The sequence below is a fragment of the Camelus ferus genome, chromosome 6 (genome assembly GCF_009834535.1).
Source record: "Camelus ferus isolate YT-003-E chromosome 6, BCGSAC_Cfer_1.0, whole genome shotgun sequence".
Taxonomy (NCBI): Eukaryota; Metazoa; Chordata; class Mammalia; order Artiodactyla; family Camelidae; genus Camelus; species Camelus ferus.
The window spans coordinates 45,242,521-45,261,295 of NC_045701.1; the positions used below are offsets into that span (position 1 = coordinate 45,242,521).

At 33.7% G+C, this 18,775-nt stretch overlaps 1 long non-coding RNA gene across 1 annotated transcript in view; it reads right to left on the reverse strand.

Moving 5' to 3' along the window:
- The window catches only part of LOC116664251, a 112,651-nt gene extending 95,516 nt beyond the window's left edge, over positions 1–17,135 (reverse strand). The window contains exon 1 of the long non-coding RNA XR_004320671.1: positions 16,998–17,135. This is a non-coding gene — a long non-coding RNA (uncharacterized LOC116664251). The remainder of the gene's footprint in view (positions 1–16,997) is intronic.
- Between the last annotated feature and the right edge of the window lie 1,640 nt (positions 17,136–18,775).

The window sequence follows — 18,775 nt, forward strand, 5'->3', positions numbered from 1 at the left end:
ATAGAAAAAAATCAAGTAAATCATGATGCATGCTTACTATGAAATATATGCTTTCATTAAAATGTTGTTTATCAAAAAAAACCCCAAAAATTCTACCCTGGACCATTTTCATACAATGAATCTGCCCTGAATCAAATTCATTTTTAAATTGATTTTTAAAAGACACTGCATACATCAAATTCTAAATTCTAGAATGTACCTTTTGTCATATTTAGAGGGGAAAAGAGGGGAAAAGAAAATAAAAACTTGCTTCAGCTACTAAAAAAATGTTGTTTATCAAAAGATGGAAGACATTCAAAACAACATAAAATGCCTTTGATATAACATTAAGTAAGAAAAAACAAGGCACAAAACTGTATATCATATATGATCTAAAATGTGTGATAATATATGCATTAAAAAAAGAAAACAATAATAATGTTATGTAGTGATTATCTCTCTCAGGTAATTATGAATGATTTATTTTGCCTTTACCTGGAATTGCTCTGCATTTTCTTTTTTTTTTTTTTTGCTATAAATTACTTTTATAATAAAAAATTCTAAATAAATTAATTCAGATTACAATAGATAATGACAAACAGAAATATGCTCAAACTTTTACGTTTGAAAATATTTTATGGTGTTTTTGAGAGGGGAGATTATATATACGAATAATGCATTTCAAATATTAGCTCATTTAATCCTAAAAACAGTCCTACTGAGGCAATTTCTATTATCATCCCTGTTTCACAGATGGGGAAACTGAGGCACAAGACACCAAGTAACTAACCTACCCAAGTACATATGTTCTTGGTGATGGAGCTGAGATACTAGAGTACTATGTTATACTCCCATTTACAAAGACTATATAAATTGTATCTGCTTTTTAAAATTGACTAGTTGATTGTAAGTTATTAAACAACAAAACAGGCTTTACTCAAAAAACAAATTAGCATAAATAAAACCAACCAACCCCAAATAAAATTATTCTGTTACTTTCATTTATAGTATCCAAACCTAACAAGCCATTTTACTTTAAATAAACTCGAGGACCAAGGCTTCTCAAGAAGCACTTTCACACACTGTATAGTCATGTCATTTGGCCCTAAAATGTTTAAAGGCCTATTTGACTGTTTAGATTCCCTTAAAATGCTGCAGATTATTAATTATCATAGTTTGCATTTTGCAGAGTCTATGGAGAGAATGTCTTTTACATTGGCCTCGTAAGCAATTTCTGATGGAAGACACACTTTGCAGAGAGACTGCTGAGCTTGAGTTATAAATTATAAGTCCTTTTTTATCACAGCTGGTTCAATTTAATCACTCAGCATGGATAACCATGTACTGAAATGCACCTCTCCTCTGTGGGTATTACTAAGCATCATTGTTGGGAGATGTTTGGATTTGTTACTTTGCAGCTGCCAGAAATGCCTGGTTATATATTGCTTAAACATGAGTTTCCTAGAACATGAATAAACAGTGTTTTCGATAACAATAGCTATCACTCTCACAAGAAAGTGGCCTGTAATTTAGTAAGTTTTCAACTGAAAATGTAAAGAAGCTATGCTAAATAAGCCCCATGCCAGAACAGATGTTCTGCTTGGTTTCCAAAAAGTTTACATAATTAAAGTGATGTAAAGTTTTCAATAAACATATTTCCATAAACATGGATTATTTTCATTCTCGACAGCAAACATTTACTTTGCCTTGGTATGTCCTGCAAATTCTGCCAGATATTATAAGGCAGAGACACAGTCCCTGTTCTCAAAATCGTGTTCGGGGCAGGATAAACCCTGGAGAAAAATCAGATGACCGGATAGCTGGATGAATAGGTAGGAAAGTGACAGCAATAGCTAGATAAACAGACAGACAGCATAGGAATTTGGAATCTGAAATCTCACTTGACTCCTCTCTTGACAAAGGTAACTTTCTTACCTTCACAAATTCTGTAATTACACATTTGTAAAATCAGGTTAAATGGGAATTAAATAAATTAAAATATGTAAAACATGCCACAATAAACAATAACCATATGGTAAATATCATTATTGTAGGAAATGAAGGGCAACAGATTTGGATCTACTGTTGTAATCACTGGGTCTTGGTTAATTACTAACTTTGTGCAGGCTTATGATAAATACATGTTTTAGAAGGATGATAATAAAACAATTGCTTCAGGAAATTGAGAGCCCTAATAAGGGCTAAAGCCTCAAAGAAAACTTTTCCAACAGAATATAAGTTGAGCTGTACATAGGGAAACATTCTAGGAATTATATAATTATTAAGAAAGTAAAAAGGGCAATCCAAAAAGAAAAAAAAAAAAGCCAATTTTGGAAGCAGCCATACAAAGGTTGAAATCTGAACAACTGAAAATGCAAGCTTACTTGTATAGGAAGTGTGTATAGAAATTAAATTTGAGAAATACATAGAGTGATCACATTATAAAGATTCTTATAAGTTAACGTATGGTCCTCCAGGTTCACCCATGTTGTTGCAAATGGCAGCATTCCCTTCATTTTACGGTTGAATTATATTCCATATATACTATATTTTTTAATCCATTCATCCAGGATGGACAGTTGGGTTGTTTCCATTTCTTGGTTATTGTGAATAATGCTGCAGTGAGCATGGGAGAGCAAATATCTCTTCAAGATGCTGATTTCACTTCCTTCATATATATTTCTAGAAATGGAATTACTGAATCATACGGTAGTTCTATTTTTAATTTTTTGAGGAACCTCCATACTGTTTTCCATAATGGCTGTACTAATTAACATTTCCACCAATAGTGTACAAGGATTCCTTTATCTCCATATCTTTGCCAACATTTATTATCTCTTGTCTTTTTGATAACAGCCATCCTAAATTGTGTGAAGTGATATCACTGCGGTTTTGATTTGCATTTCCCTGAGGATTAGTGGTGTTGGGCATCTTTTCATGTATCAGTAGGTTATTTATATGTCTCCCTTACAAAAATGCCTATTCAGGTCCTTTGCTTATTTATAATCTAGTTATTCTTTTTTTTTTTTTGCTATTAAGTTGTATAAGTTCCTTATAATTAACTCCTTATTATACACATGGTTTGCAAAAATTTTCTCCCATTTTGTAGGTTGCCCTTTCATTTTTGATTATTTTCTTTGCTACAGAAAAACTTTTTAGTTAATGGATGAACTTGGAAGGCATTATGCCAAGTGAAGTCAAGTCAGGCTCAAAGAAAAACAAATACTGTAGGATATCACTTACATGTGGAATCTTAAAAAAAAAAAAAAAAAGGCCAAAATGATAGTTGCCAGGGGCTGAGGAAAAAGGAGACATACTGGTCAAAGAGCAAAACTTTTATTTATAAGATGAATAAATTTTGAGGATCCAATGTACAGCATGGCAATTATAGTTAATAATATGCATGGTATATTTGAAATTCACTGAGTAGAATTTAAGAGATTTTCATAAGAAATAAGTTTATGAGGTGATGGATGTATCAAGTAACTCAATGGTGGTAATTATTTAACAATGTATATGTATATCAAATCATTACATTGTATATTTTAAATATATATGAATTTATTTGTCAATTACACCTCAATAAAAAAGCAACATAAAAAAGAAAATAACACTACGTACCAATAAAATAAGAAGTCATTAAAGTTCTGTGAATGGACAGATAATGTGTATAAAACAGTATTTGAAAAGTACAAAATAAGTGAACAGAAAATAACAGAATCCATGAGAAACTATGGAAGGAAAAAAAAAATTATCCTGAACATGCAGAGAACAGCTGTATCTTTAAAGGCAGTCTTTTGAGAGACTGAAACAGTTCAAATATAGAGGTAGTCCTCAATGAAATTTAGAGATTTTTTTTTTCTAAAGATGGCTAAAAATTAAGTTAGAATAATAAAATGCAAGCAAAAGTGGCAAGATAAAAGGAGAAAAGCCAAAGGGTAAGGGCTATAAAAAAAACCCTGTAATTCCCTAGAAAAATTAAAGAAACATTAAATTCAATAAATTAAATAACTGATTAATTAAATAACAAAAACATTTCATAAGCGTTCACAGAATTAGGAAAAGCAAAAAGATAAAAAAACAATGAATAAAAGGGAACCCTCCTGCGCTGTTGGTGGGAATGTAGTTTTATGCCGCCATTATGGAAAACAGTATGGAGATTCCTCAAAAGACTAAAAATAGACTTACCTTATGATCCAGCAATCCCATTCTTCATCATATATGTGGAGGGAACTCAAATTCGAAAAGATAACATGTTCCCCAATGTTCACAGCAGCAATGTATACAATAGCCAAGACAAGGAAGCAACCTAAATGTCCATCAATAGATGACTGGATAAAGAAGTTGTGGTATATTTATACAACAGAATACTACTCAGCCATAAAACAGGATAAAATAATGTCATTTGCCGCAACATAGATGGGCCTGGAGATTATCATTCACAGTGAAGTAAGCCAGAAAGAGAAAGAAAAATACCGTATGATATCACTCGTATATGGAATCCAAAAAAAGAAAAAAAGAAGACACTAATGAACTCATCTACCAAACAGAAATAGACTCAGACATAGTAAACAATCCTATGCTTACCAGGGACAAAGAGGGTGGGAAGGGATAAATTGAGAGTTCAAGATTTCCAGATACTAACTACTATATATAAAAATAGATTAAAAAAACAAGTTCTTCTGGATAGCACAGGGAACTATATTCAATATCTTGTAGTAACCTATAATGAAAAATAATATGAAAAAGAATATATGTATTTATGTGTAAGACTGAAACATTATGCTGTACACCAGAAATTGACACAACATTGTAACCTGACCATACTTCAATTTAAAAAAAAGAGAGAAAACCCCCCAAAATAAAGATTTTGATAAGGACAAAGAATGAACCAAAATGAGAAATAGCCCTATATTGTAAGATTCTAAAAAGAAAGAAAGAGGATCAGGAAAAATAACCAAGAGATTCAGAAATAAAAGTTGAGATTAATATTTATATATCTAATTATAGATCTATAGAGCTAATATTTTATACATCTAAGTTTTATTGGCTCAAAGTCCCATCAAACCTCTCCATACTGTTTATGTCTGCTTTTATACCAAAACACTAGATTTAAGTAGTTGCCACAAGGATCACGTGACACATGAAGCCAAACTATTTCCTCTCTGATCTTTTAAAGGAAAAGTTTGCAATCCCTGATACACACCAGATCGAATCTGATAAATACTAGCTGCTTCTCATTATAGTTACCTTATTTTTATTTGAAATATTTTTCAATTGTGTCTGGCTCACTTGAAAATAAAAAAAACATAGCAGTATTCTAAGTAAGAAAGGAATAGCTGCTTCAACAAAATCATTAAAAAAACTGCAATATCTTACAACAATTTAGACATTTATTACTTGTTACACACCAAAATCAAGGTGAAAGTTCATACTAGTGTAAAATTTATTTTTAAAGCAATTTGAGAATAGGCAGTAAGAAATGTTTGTCCTTTCAACAAAGGAAAGTCAATTTCTGAAACCTACAGTATGATTTTGGAAGTAAGAAATACAAAGAAAGATTTACTCTAACTTTGAAAAAAAAATTTAAATGGAAGAAAAACAATGTAGGAGGAGCTCATTTGTTACACAGAGTATTATAAACACATTAAAATGTTTTAAAATGAGTTTTAATAAAATACTTATATTTCTCATTTATTCAGTCATCCATTCATTCCCATCCAAATACATGTTTATTGAGCATCTATTTGTCTAGACACAGTGATAATGCTAAATATAATGATAAACAAAGAATACACTGTCCCTGCCCTGTTGGAGCTTATAATCAATCTATTAATTGAGAAATGACATCAAACAGTCATGCAAGCAGAAAAGTGTAAAATGTGCTAAGTGGTGTGAAGAAATGGTGCTGAGAAACACAGTGCATTCAACAATGAGTATATCTAGTCTTCTGAACAGAGCAATAAAGGAAGAGAAAGTTCAAGAATTGGAAATTTTTTAAGCTGTCATTATTTGCAAAAGACATGATTGTGAATATAGAAAAAAATCTGCAGGCACTATCACAATTAATAAATTAACAGCAAGTTTGCTGGCAGCATGGTCAGTGAACAAAGATTCATTTTATTTCTCTATGTCACTAGTGATAGAAAATATAATTTAACATCAAAGCTATTTTCTATAGCATAATAAATCAGGTAACTAAGAAAAATACAACAAACAGTATGTCAGACTTCTACTTAGAAAACTAAAATGTATGACTGATAGAAATTAAGGAACTAATTATGAAAGAATAGACCATGATTATAATAATTGTCAAGTCTCTTCAAGCTGACCTATAAGATTTATTTGAAATCACAATCAAAATTTCAAGAATGGTTTTAGAAAGGTAATTGCTAAGTTGACTTCAAAACTTAAATGACATGCAAAGTTAAGAGACCAGCCAAAGTTAATCTTGAAGAAGAAAGAACAGTAGGACGACATGACCAGATGCAAAGGTCTATTAACAGTATGGTAAATAAGAAGGTGAGGTATTAGCCTAAAAGTAGTTCAACAGACCCATAGAACAGAATAGAGGCTAGAACCAAACCCAGTTACATGATTTATGACAAAGTTTATGCTGTATAAATGTGGGGAAAGGACGAGATTTTCAATACAAGTTGTTGAATCAACTGGATTCCCACAAGCCAAAAATTGTGAACCTCACCATAAATAGAAACATCCCAGATGAATTATAAACCTAAATATGGGAGGCTAAATCAAAAATATTTTTAAAGATATATATATGTACTCTATATAGTAGAATATCTTTATGTCCTTGCCTATAGTCATTTCCTAAACAGGTTATCAAAAGCATGAATAATAAAGAGAAGAATCGAAAAACAGGGCCATTAGAAGTGAAGAACTTGTTTCTCAAGAAATTCACTGAAAAGTGTGAAAAGGCAAGCCACAGAGCAGATGTCTGCCCAAAATTCACCTGAAAAAGGAGTTTTACACAAAATATGTTTATAACTCCTATGCACCAATTAGAAAAGTCATACAGCCCAATTTTTCAAAGGATCAAAATATCTGAACAATTATGAAAGAACAGCCCAAAGAAAATGACCAGTGAACATATTAAATGATGTTCAACTTCATTTGTCATCATCAGGGAAATGGATATTAGTATAATTCCTTACAGAAGGGCTAACATATAAAATATAGGTAATAACTAAATGTTGGTAAAGATGTGAAGCATTTGGATTGTCAATGAACTTTATTTTTCCCATTACTATTTCTTTTTTCCACTGATTTGGGAATTTTGTACCCTACTTGTATTATCTTAATGATGACTCTTGAAAGCTTTTCATTTTACAAGTTAATTTAAATTTTTATATGGAAGAGGTAGGGGCAAGGAAGAGCAAAGGCACTCCTGAGTAAAAGTAAGGTGAGGGAAATTGTCCTCAAGATAGTAAAATTTTATAAGTGCTACAGTAATTAGTACACTGTGGTATTTGCACAAAACTGGGCAAATGGACCAATATACAGAACAGATTATGCAAAAAAAACCCTGAGTTCTATTTAAAATGTTAGATGTGGAAGAGTTGGAAAGGAAAATGTCTATTCAAAAATATTGTTGGATTAACTCATTATATACTATGTGCTTTTAAAAATATGAAATAGATTTTTACTAAACATTGCAAAAAAAAAACCCAAAATCAAAATACTATTGCATTGTACTTTAACATATATACACTATAAAATCTCTGCCATAGTGAACCAGGAGATATGTACAGAATGATTCTTAGCAGCATGATTCTTTAAAGTAAAAAACTATATGGTATTCAAATGTCTGTGGATTAATAAATAAATTACAATTTACTTATACAAAGAATTATTATAAACAAAATGACCTTCTGTATAGCACAGGGAACTATATTTAATATATTGTAATAACCTATGATGGAAAAGAATCCGAAAAGGAATATATACATATATATACACACATATACTTATAACTGAATCACTTTGTTGTACACCTGAAACTAACATAACATTGTAAATCAGCATACTTCAATAAAAATAAATAAATAATTAAAAATAAATAAAAAATAAAGTTAGCAAACTTTGGTTGAATGAAAAAGAATTATTAAATAACAGTGGAAATGAATGTATAAGATACAGCTGAAAAAAGTGATATGAGTAATGAAGACAAATAAAGCAAAATATAAACAAGAAAAGTTCATATTTATAATATACTAAAACTTCTTTATCCCAACTTTCAATTTCTACACATTCTGCTCCCATCTGATACTATTCTTATGCATAATTTATTTGTTGATTGATTTACTTTCTGTCTTCCCCTGCTGGAACTGACATTCCATGAAAATGGAGTTTTTTAAATCTATCTTGTTCAGTAAAAGAGTGACTGACATTGAATGAGTCAATATACTATTACACTTAACTATAGGTCATTTTTGCATCATTGCAGTCTATTTACTCCACCTTTGGATTTCTGATGGTGACTGCAACTTCTTTGGGTACAAAATAAATTTGACTGCTGAATGCTATGTTGTACCTACTCTTGCCTTCCTGTTTACTAAGACAAGAATTAATTTTATTTAGGGCTCTAATGTATGCAGAGAAGTATCTACATATATCAGCTCCCTTACAGAAATATGAACAAATGTCACACTTTTGGTCAATGATGTGAGTAGAAATTCAGATATGCATTTTAAAGAGGAGCAGACCCTACCGCATAGATGATAGATATTAGATGGACAGGTGGATTCTCTCTCACATACACATATTTGACTTGTATTTCTTTAAAATAAAATAAATTTCTCCATTTCACTAAAGTTCCAGTTCATTATGTTGTACGAAATTAATAATTGAAAAGTCATTTTCAGAGTAGCTCTTTCCAGATCTAACATAAATACTTGATCTGTTGATGTTCCCTGTATTTCCAATTATCAATGCTATAGAAAAATTAAGTACATTATATATCTCCCTTAAAGATAACTGTAAACAATAAAATATCTCTCCCTAAAATATAAAAGGGTACTAAATAGGATTGATTCTGAATATAAAAATATGAGAAGAGTTTTATTAAAAGTCAGAATGCAAAGTTACATATAAATTTCACAACATTTTGGAAAAGAGAAGCCTCCTACACTGTTGGTGGGAATGTAAATTATTACATACATAATCTAAAACAATATGAAGATTTCTCAAAAAAATAAAATTGAACTACCATATGACCCAGCAATTCCACTCTTGAAATATATATCCCCCCTCAAAAAAGCCAAAAATAATAATTCAAAAAAGTACATACATCTCAATATTCATAGCAGCTTTATTTACAATTGCCAAGATATGGAAGCAACCTAAGTGTCCATCAACAGATGAATGGCTAAAGAAGATATGGTATATACATACAATGGAATACTGCTTAGCCATAAAAAAGGATGAAATGTTGCCACTTGTAGCAACATGGATGGACTTGGAGGGCATTTTGCTAAGTGAAATAAATCAGACAAAGTTGACAAATACTGTATGATATCATTTATATGTGGAATCTAAAAAACTACAACAAACTAGTGAACATAACAAAGACAGAAGCAGATTCGTGGATATAGAGAACAAACTAGTGGTTACCAGTGGGGAGAGGGAAGGTGGGAAGGTCAATATAGGAGGAGGGGATAAAAAAAATTTTATAATGGGATTATATGAAATCGTGTGTATGAAACTTTTGAAAATTGTAAAGCACTATAGAATTTATGGAATCTTTCATTCAATTTTTCTAAAGTTAAAAATAAATACATTTCTCAATACTTAGTAGCTTTTTACCTAAAAAGTGACTGTATACATCATAGATTTCATCCTGGGTTATTTTAATATGGAGATAAAAAGCAAAAAAATTTAAACTGTTCTACTTTATTATAGCAATTTCTCAAATCAGTTTTGCTGTACAACTAAAGAAAGAAAAATTGTGTTTTTGACTAATTTGGCTGAGGATCTGAAATTTAAATAAGAGACATATCAGTTTTATTCCCTAGAAATCTTTAAAAATATGGAGCTTCTTTGAAGACTATGGACACTGACAAAATACCTACCAGTGATAGTAAAGCTTGTTGCACATTGGAATCACCAAGCGAGTTTTAAAAAAATGCTAACTCCTTCTACATCCAGAAAATGTGACTTAATCCTTTGGGATGTAGTCGAGACATTAGACTTTAAAGTCCCCAGTGTTTTATCCATTATCATACAGTTAACACACACAGATTACATGTCTTAGAATGTGATAGTTCAGTATTTGGTAACCAATAATTTCCTATAAAAATGAATGTTTTCTTCCTTTATGGAACCAGTATTTTTCCGTATTTACCTAGGAGTTATCAAGAGAAATCCCTAAGAATATAGTGTTTCTGCTGAAGTCACAAAAATCAAGAAAGGGACTTTCATAGCTACTTACTACATCATTTTCTACTACCTGAAAAATTCCAGATGTGGCAAATGTACCTCCCAAGTCAATAGTTCTAGCTGAGGTGAGGTTAAATTTACTATTTAGCAAGGAAATGGGAAAGAGAATTTGCATCATACGCCAAGCAAAAGTACACCAGCATATCTCCCTTTTAATATATCTGTCCTTTCCTCTGAAGTTCTTCATTTTAGTGCCAGCCACTTAACTCTATGTCTACCTCTATTTTTCACCTTAAAGATCACTTTTATTATTAACCCACAATCTTTATTTTTTAATAAAGCCCCAAAGCTCAGGAATTAGGTCCTCCTACCTCTCCTAGAATCAGACCAAGGACCATCTATTCTACTTGAGTACATGCATGATGCAGCTAATTGCCTGCCACCATCTGTGCAACTCCAAGCAACTTATTAAAATATTCTCTCAAGGGAAAAAAGAAAAAAAAACAGATCTTAATAAAAGGAAAGAGAATGAAGGAATGGAAAAACCCAGGTAACAGGAAAATAAAACTCTACATTGTTACACTGGCACGAAGAATGTCTGAAACCTCAAGCTTCCATCAACCTGAGATGTTTAACCGCATTTTGATTAACATAGTGAAAACCCTAAGACCTGAACAAAACAGGCAGCGTAGCACTGCTGCCATTTCTGATTCATGTGGAATTTGTGTGACTAAGAATGGAAGTTTGCCCATTAATTTCAGAACCTTCAGGGAAGTGTGCTTTTGGAGAACCCTTTCCAGTACGCAGCCAAGTTAAGAAAGAAATGACAAGGACTTTACCATTCAGCCTCTGCTAGAGCCTGCTATATCTAAAAATGCATGAATATTCAGTCAATTCAGTTTCAGTTAATTGAATTCAGTTAATATTGTTTGTCATATTCCAGGCACTTCTCTAATTGATGTACAGAATTTGACTCACATGTCTCAGATCAAGCCTATAAATTACTGTTTTATCCTCACTTTCAGAAGAGGAAACTAATGGTCAGAGAGGTTAAATAAATTTTAAAAAAAGGCAATTCCAGAAACTACAAGAAGCTCCTTCAGTATCATGGCATGGAATGGCACCCAGCAAGCCTAGATGCATGACTTGTGAATCAGTGTAATATTGCACTAGCAGGCACACTTCTCTGGCCATAACTCTGGGATGCTTCGGACTGACACCATTCCGAGTGCTTCTAAGATCCTCCAAACTGCCATCCATGCATAAATACATCTCTCTACCAGGCCAGAGAGTGGAAATAACCCTAAAAGGCCACTCACTGAACTATAAAGGGTGAAAGCGTCAAGAGAGCAGGCTGCCCTTGCTCCCTGTGACTTTGTCATTGTGTACTTCTTATTTACGCCTAGTTGACAAAGGATATTTTGGTTCCTCAACTCGTTTTTTAAAACCGCTTCCAATATACATCAAACCATGAAAACTGTGTAAATTCTTTGTAACTGGCATAATTAGCCCAATCCATGGTAATAAAAATGATCACGATGATAACAACAACAGCAATTTGTTATCTCATTTAATCACAGTAACCCTAAGTATGTTCTATTACTATACTTATTTTACAGATAAAGATTTTGAGGCACTAACAGGCTAACTCAACTAATTTCACACAGAGGAGACATCTTTTTAAGGTCAGCTTTCCCCCAACTCATGATACTATATGCTTCATTTAGTGATTCAGCAGAACTGGTATTTGCTAAGTAACAATTTATGCCTAAATTTTTCAGATTGTTGAGTATTCTGAGTAAATTGTGATTCATAGAACTCAAAATATTGTCTATATAAAGTAGCCATTTCTGGACAGCACATATGAAAAATTATGGACTCTCTGAAGATAGAAGGAACATTAACCGCCACAGGGGAGCATTTCCAAATGACCACATGTTCTCTTAGTGCCGTATTTTTTCTTTCTTCTCTAACCAAATGGATTTGATAGCAAACACTTCGGAAATTCAGCACTGAAAAAAAAGTTATTCCTAGAAAAGAATCTTTATGATTCTTTGTTCCCAAATCTACTTGCACACCATTAAAACACAAAGATTTTATCAGAAATACAGGTCCCTAAGTCCCATGCTAAACCTAATGAATCTGAATCTACAAGTTTAAGGCCTAAAACTCTGTATGTTAACAAGCTTTTCAAAGTGATTGTAAGTCTGACAGCCCAGCACTGATCTTCTTATTGGATTAAGAGAAACCAATGCTTTCAAGGTTATCAAAATAGGATCTCCAGGCCAGCAATGTCAGCACCACCTGTGAACTTAGGTGTCAATTCATAACTGCTGAATCACTGTTAGAAATTAATTTGGTTTAAATACAGAAATATCTTGATTTCTGGATATATCAAATTATAAAATTCAGAATGGATAGAATGCACAAATATGGGGCAACTACAATGGATATTATTTTTCATCACTGCAATTTTATTGAAAATTGATTAGCAAAAAATAATGTTAAGCTCTTTGTGCAAATCTGAGGTGTGGGAAATGCATATTGCTGATCTGTTCATTCAACAAATATTTATTAAACCTTGTATTAAAGCCTTTGAAAACAAAAACAAATAACAAACAGAAGAAACTGCTAGGGGGAGGGTATAGCTCAGTGGTAGGGTTTGTGCTTAGCATGCACAGGGTCCTGGATTCAATCTCCAGTACCTCCATTAAAATAAATAAATAAAAACCTAACTACTTCCCTACAAAAAAATTTTTTAAAGAAAAAAGCCTGTTGAATCAGAAATATAGGGACAGAGCCCGGCAACCTCTGTTTCAACAAGCCTTCCTATGATTCTGATCCATACCTAAGCTTGAGAACCACTGCTTTGACCAGTATTTCTCAAATAGTAATGTGCATATGGGTCACATGGAGATGTTGTTAAAATGTAGATTCTGATAATGCTGGTCTGGAGTGGAACGAAATTCTTCATTTTTAATATGTGCTTTGGTGATGCTAATCACCATACTATGTGTGTGACTATTTAAACTTAACATGATTTACACAAAGCAAAAAAATTCAATTATTCAGCAATACATGACTTGATGCTACCAGACTAGACAGCACACGTGTATGTTTTCTATTCCCACCTTATATATTAGATAGTCAATATTCATATTAGAACAACACATTTTCTCCACTATGTGATACGTGATACGGTATCTGACCTGATCCATTCTGACTCACAAATGATCTAAAGCATCCGTCTTCGACAACATCAGGTTTCCGAGTCCTTCTGTTTATCTCCTTCTCTCTTCTTACAGTATGTTAGACTTGCCACAGTTAGGTGCTCAGTGTCTTTTCCTCTGCCAGTGGGACAGCATCCCCTGAGTATACCCCTTTATAGTTTCTTTTTAGTGGTTTATACAACAGGCTAATTAATGTTTCTTTCTTTTGGACCCCTGACACAGGTGGGGTCCAAAACAGACACGTGACCAAAGTATATATCTGACCTTGTTTGGCACTTTTTCTAGTATGACAGTCTTTTGCTACTAAAATTCTGAGATATTTAAAATCATTTTGCACACACTTGTTTTCCCGATACCTGCATATGTATTACAGTTATTTTCATTTTCAGAAAACTCTTATTTGGTTCCATTCATATTCTTTTCCTCTTAGAGATTTTAACAAGCACTTAATAGCATCCCAGAGAACTGTAAACAGCTTACAGTGTCTCTTCAATTTCATCCTTATCGTAGTTTCACTGTATCCTACAACCTCATATTAACTTCTGGGAGTCCACATTCACATCTATCCACCAAAGTCATCACCTTTACTGCAAACATCAATTTCCTCTAATTCTAGGACTAGTAAGTAGATTTTAGTAGAAAAATACATTCACTGAAATAGTGAATCCTACTACTCAAGGTAGTCCAAATTTTTTCCACATGCTCTCTCTCATACATACATACATACACACCAACTCAAATACACACACAAACTAGCACCCACACCTATGAAATCTCTCATGAAAATAGCCATTGCCAAGTATTTCCACTAAAGCTCTAGCTCATATTATATATTCAAAGCAGATTAAAGGGAAAAGTATCATGACAAAGAGTTTTTCTTTAATCTGTTTGAAAGTTACATCTTTAATATGTACTAAAGGTATTCCAGTCATTATACACAACATTTGGAAGAGTGAAGGAAAAAACTGGATATTGAAGACACAGGACATGCTCTCCAAGAGCCAAAATCAAAGAGTAAATACAAAAAAATGAAAAATTAAACCTACAAAGTGAGTTTAAACTGCATCATCACAGTTTGTATATCCAAATATGTGACTTTATTGTTCCGAAGTGAACTCAGTCTAACAACACTACTCTATTTTCTGAACAAGGACGAACTTGTACATTCATGGTAATTTCATCACCACCAGTTTAAACTTAAACTTTCCAACATCAATTTTTCTGGATCAGTATTTAGTCCTTCAGTGTTTTCCCTCCTGCCCCTTCTCCTTGACTTCTCCGCTGGTGGAACCTGAACGCATGGGTTAGTGGAGTAGTTTACACATCATACTGGCATTTTGGGCTCAAGCTCCAATTTCACATGAAGTACTTTAAACTCACTGATTTCCATTTAGCTAGTTCAACCCGCTTGTCCTGTGGCATATGCAAGCATCTGCTCTTGTTAGCATCTAGGTTCAACACAAGACCTCTAGCTAGAAGCCCCACTTAACTCTGCAACCTTTTCACTCACATCCTACATCTCCTCCAGTCACTAGCCTCTCTGCCCTTTGGGGTCTGTTGGATCTTTTAGATGCTCTCCTCACCACCTCACTTTGTGAGGATGTGGGACAAGGGAGGGCTGCAGAGGTGCTCTGTCTCAGAAGGGCTATCGCAAGCCCTCTCCTGAATTTTTTTCTATTGAGAAGATGCTTTGTTGTTCTGGGCACTCTTCCAATTACCCCGGTCAAAGACTTCCCAGGGGGTAGAAGGGCAGAAACCACCTTTGGTTTCAAGCCAATACTCTCCTTTTGAGTTTTTAAAAGTCACTGTGAATTTGAACTAACTCCTACTTCCTAGACTGTATCCATCCTTTCCCTAAAGCAATAAAAGATACTGATCCAATGAACAGAGAGACTGGGGGCGGCATTAATCATTTTGGAAAGAGAAAACACCTTCTAAAACCCCCAAATTTTATTTAACTACAATGATGTTTTATTGATGGCTGCAATTTATCAATCCACAAATAAAACTTTTCAATTATATTCGTTTATCTCTAATTGTTCATACAAAACTCGACTCAAGATGCTTGTTTAAAATGGACAAATATTATGTGAAAATACAGAGCCAACAAAAAGAAAAAAACATGATTTAATTGTCAGATAAATAGTAATCTGTAAGTAAGTGCAATTAAAATTATTTGTAAATCACAAAATTGGTTTATCCACAGTATTGTACTTTATCCTTGACATGCATAACCATGAGTTTATTGATCTGAGAGAAGAAAAAGCTAAAATCACACAGATTCATTCAGTCATTTAGTCAACAAATAGATATTGAATGCTTGTGTAACAGAAGCTGTGAGAAGCACTTTGTAAACACAGCTAAACATAAAAAATATGTTCTATCTTTAATTTATATTAGCAGATTATTTTGTTATACTAAGATTGCTAATAGTATATTTCTGTAAAATGTCTTATAAACTTACAGTAAACTATTTGAAACACTTTATTTTTTTATGCTGTGAGGATTTTTAAAGGAGACTACTTTCTTTTTGCCTTAATAAGAACTTCAGCAAATTTGGACATTAGAGGTTCTATGAGTTTCTAATAGCTACATAAGTTGGAGCTGATATTTAAAAGTCCAATCACCAGTGTAAAATCCTAAAGAAATGTGTCTGTCCCTTCATCAGGAGGGAGCAGCACTGAAGTAGTATCTAATTCAGGAAGAGATGGTGACTGCCAGGAGCATGCACCTTGCAGATCCCCAACTACAGGGAGCGCAGCTGACCTAGGGAGGCAGGAACTGCTCTGGAATCCATCCCTGTGCTTGATCAGAGGTCACACCTCTCATAAAGTGGTCCCAGCATGTTACTGAGCACAGCGCGTGCCTTCCTGGGAGACACAGGGCTTCTGTTCTCTGAATGCCAACTTTGGCTGGAGGAATCCTGACGGCCTTCGTCTGCGTAGTAGTCTAGGACTTTTCCAACCAACCTTCCTCCCCTTTCTCCTTTACTTGGAGTCCGATTTGCATAGTGATCAGATGGCTATCCCAGCCTCCCAACCTCTTCCACATGTCCTCTCACGGCGGCTTCCCCCTGCTAAAAAATTCTTACACAGTGAATCCTGTCTCAATTGTTGTTTCTCTGAGGACCTGGAGCAACATGACGCTAAACGGGTACCTGTATCAACAACAACAATTAAACATAATCCACAAAGAAAGGACTAAGTACTCTACTGGGGGAGGAAGCAATTTGAAGGCATAAACTTCAGAGGTCAAATTATTTTCATTGTTATGGCTCCTTATTTCTTAAACACATGTGATAGTGTTACTTCGGGGTGACACTTTATGCCAAAGATTCAGATTACTATTCCAGTTTAAAAGACTAAGCAAAGAATCAAATTGACCACTTACTGTCCGGAGGGGTAGTCCACTCTGGGTCCTGGGTCTCTCCACACACTTCTGCTGAGGGTGCCCTACTGCAAGACTGATTCTTCTCTTGATACTGAGTGGTTTCCATAGTTAGTCACAGAGGCACCTAAGTAGGTCATGACTAAGAGAGAATAAATGCTCTCTCCCTGCTTGTTTGCTGCTTGCAGGAATGTTTACGCTAGCTCAAAAATATCATGAACCTGGAGGGCACTGTGCTCAGTGAAATAATCCAGGCACGGAGAGACAAATACTGCATGATCTCACTTAGATGTGGAATCTAAAAAAAGCGAACTTGTAGAAGTGGAGAACTGGAATGGTGGTTGCCATGGGCCTGGTAGTGGAGGACATGAGGGGATATTGTTCAAAGAATATACAGAGTTTCGGTTATGCAAGATGAGTAAGTTCTGAAGACCTAGTGCACAACATGATGACTGTAGTTAACAATACTGTATTGTATACTTGAAATTTGCTAACAGAATAGATTCAAATGGTCTCATCACACACACAGACACACAACATTATGTGAGGTGATATGTTAATTAACTTGATTAATAGTAATCATTTCACAATGTATACATAAATCAAAATATCACATTGTACACGAATATTTACAATATTTATTTGCCAATTATTTTTTGGTAAAGCTGGAGAGAATCCAGGGTCCCTCTCCTGGAAGGCAACCCACTGCATGTGCAGGTGTCACCTGTCCCTCCATATTACTCAGTTGGAATTAGGGGTCAGAGAGCAAAGACAGATCTACTGCTGTGGGTAATGATTCTCCTGTCTCTGCTTCAGGAGTCTCATGTCTTCTGCCACCTTCTACACACGGTGGCAGATTGCATGGTTACCTTGCAAGTGGAGTAAAGTTGTACGCCCTGGTCAGTTGGTGACATTCACTAGGTCTCTCTTTGCAAACCTGCTTCTCCATGTTCCCTTTTTCAATGAATGAGGGTCCTATTCATCCTACAAAGAAAATTTCTCAAATATCTAAGAACAATTGAAGTCCTGTGTTGTGCATAAAGGAAATTAATCAAATATTCTTTTTCTTCAATCAGAAAACACTGTTCTAATTAACTTAATGTAATCACCTACTATTCATTGAAGGACACATCCTATAGGATTCAATGAGACACAATTCACGTTCAAATTATGGTTAGGAGAATAATAATCACGCATTTGAAAAATTATATTCACTTGAGTATGACATCAGTTAACAAGCTGTCTTTTTCATTCCAATGGTTTCATTCCAATCTTACAATTTACCTTAACTAAGTATTTGAGAGAAATTATAATTTAAAGGGTTTGCACAAGCCCAGTTTAACTGTTCAGCTCTTGAATATGTTTTGTTTGAGCATAGACTCCTAGACATGTGCCACGCAGTGACTTCAGAAAATGAAGTGCACTATGTAATTATACTCTTCCTACTGGCTTTTGGCCCACCTTGGTTAAGCATCCAAGTGTCCAGATGTTTCTGGAAGTGCTCAGATAACTGGAGATTACATATAAAAATACCTGTGCCAAATGAAAAATTAATGTTTCTTCCAATATCTTCACAGTAGAACTAAACTCTGGATTAGAAATGAAAACATCTTGAATGTGGAATTTTAATTCTTTTAGGATTTAGTCATGTAAACTTAAAAAAACAAAATTTCACTATTCAAAGTATTTTTTTTTAAGCATGGAAATTGTAGATCATGTTGTGGAATTATTCTGTTTTCCTTTTATACCAGCTTCAATTTAAACATACCATGAAATAACAA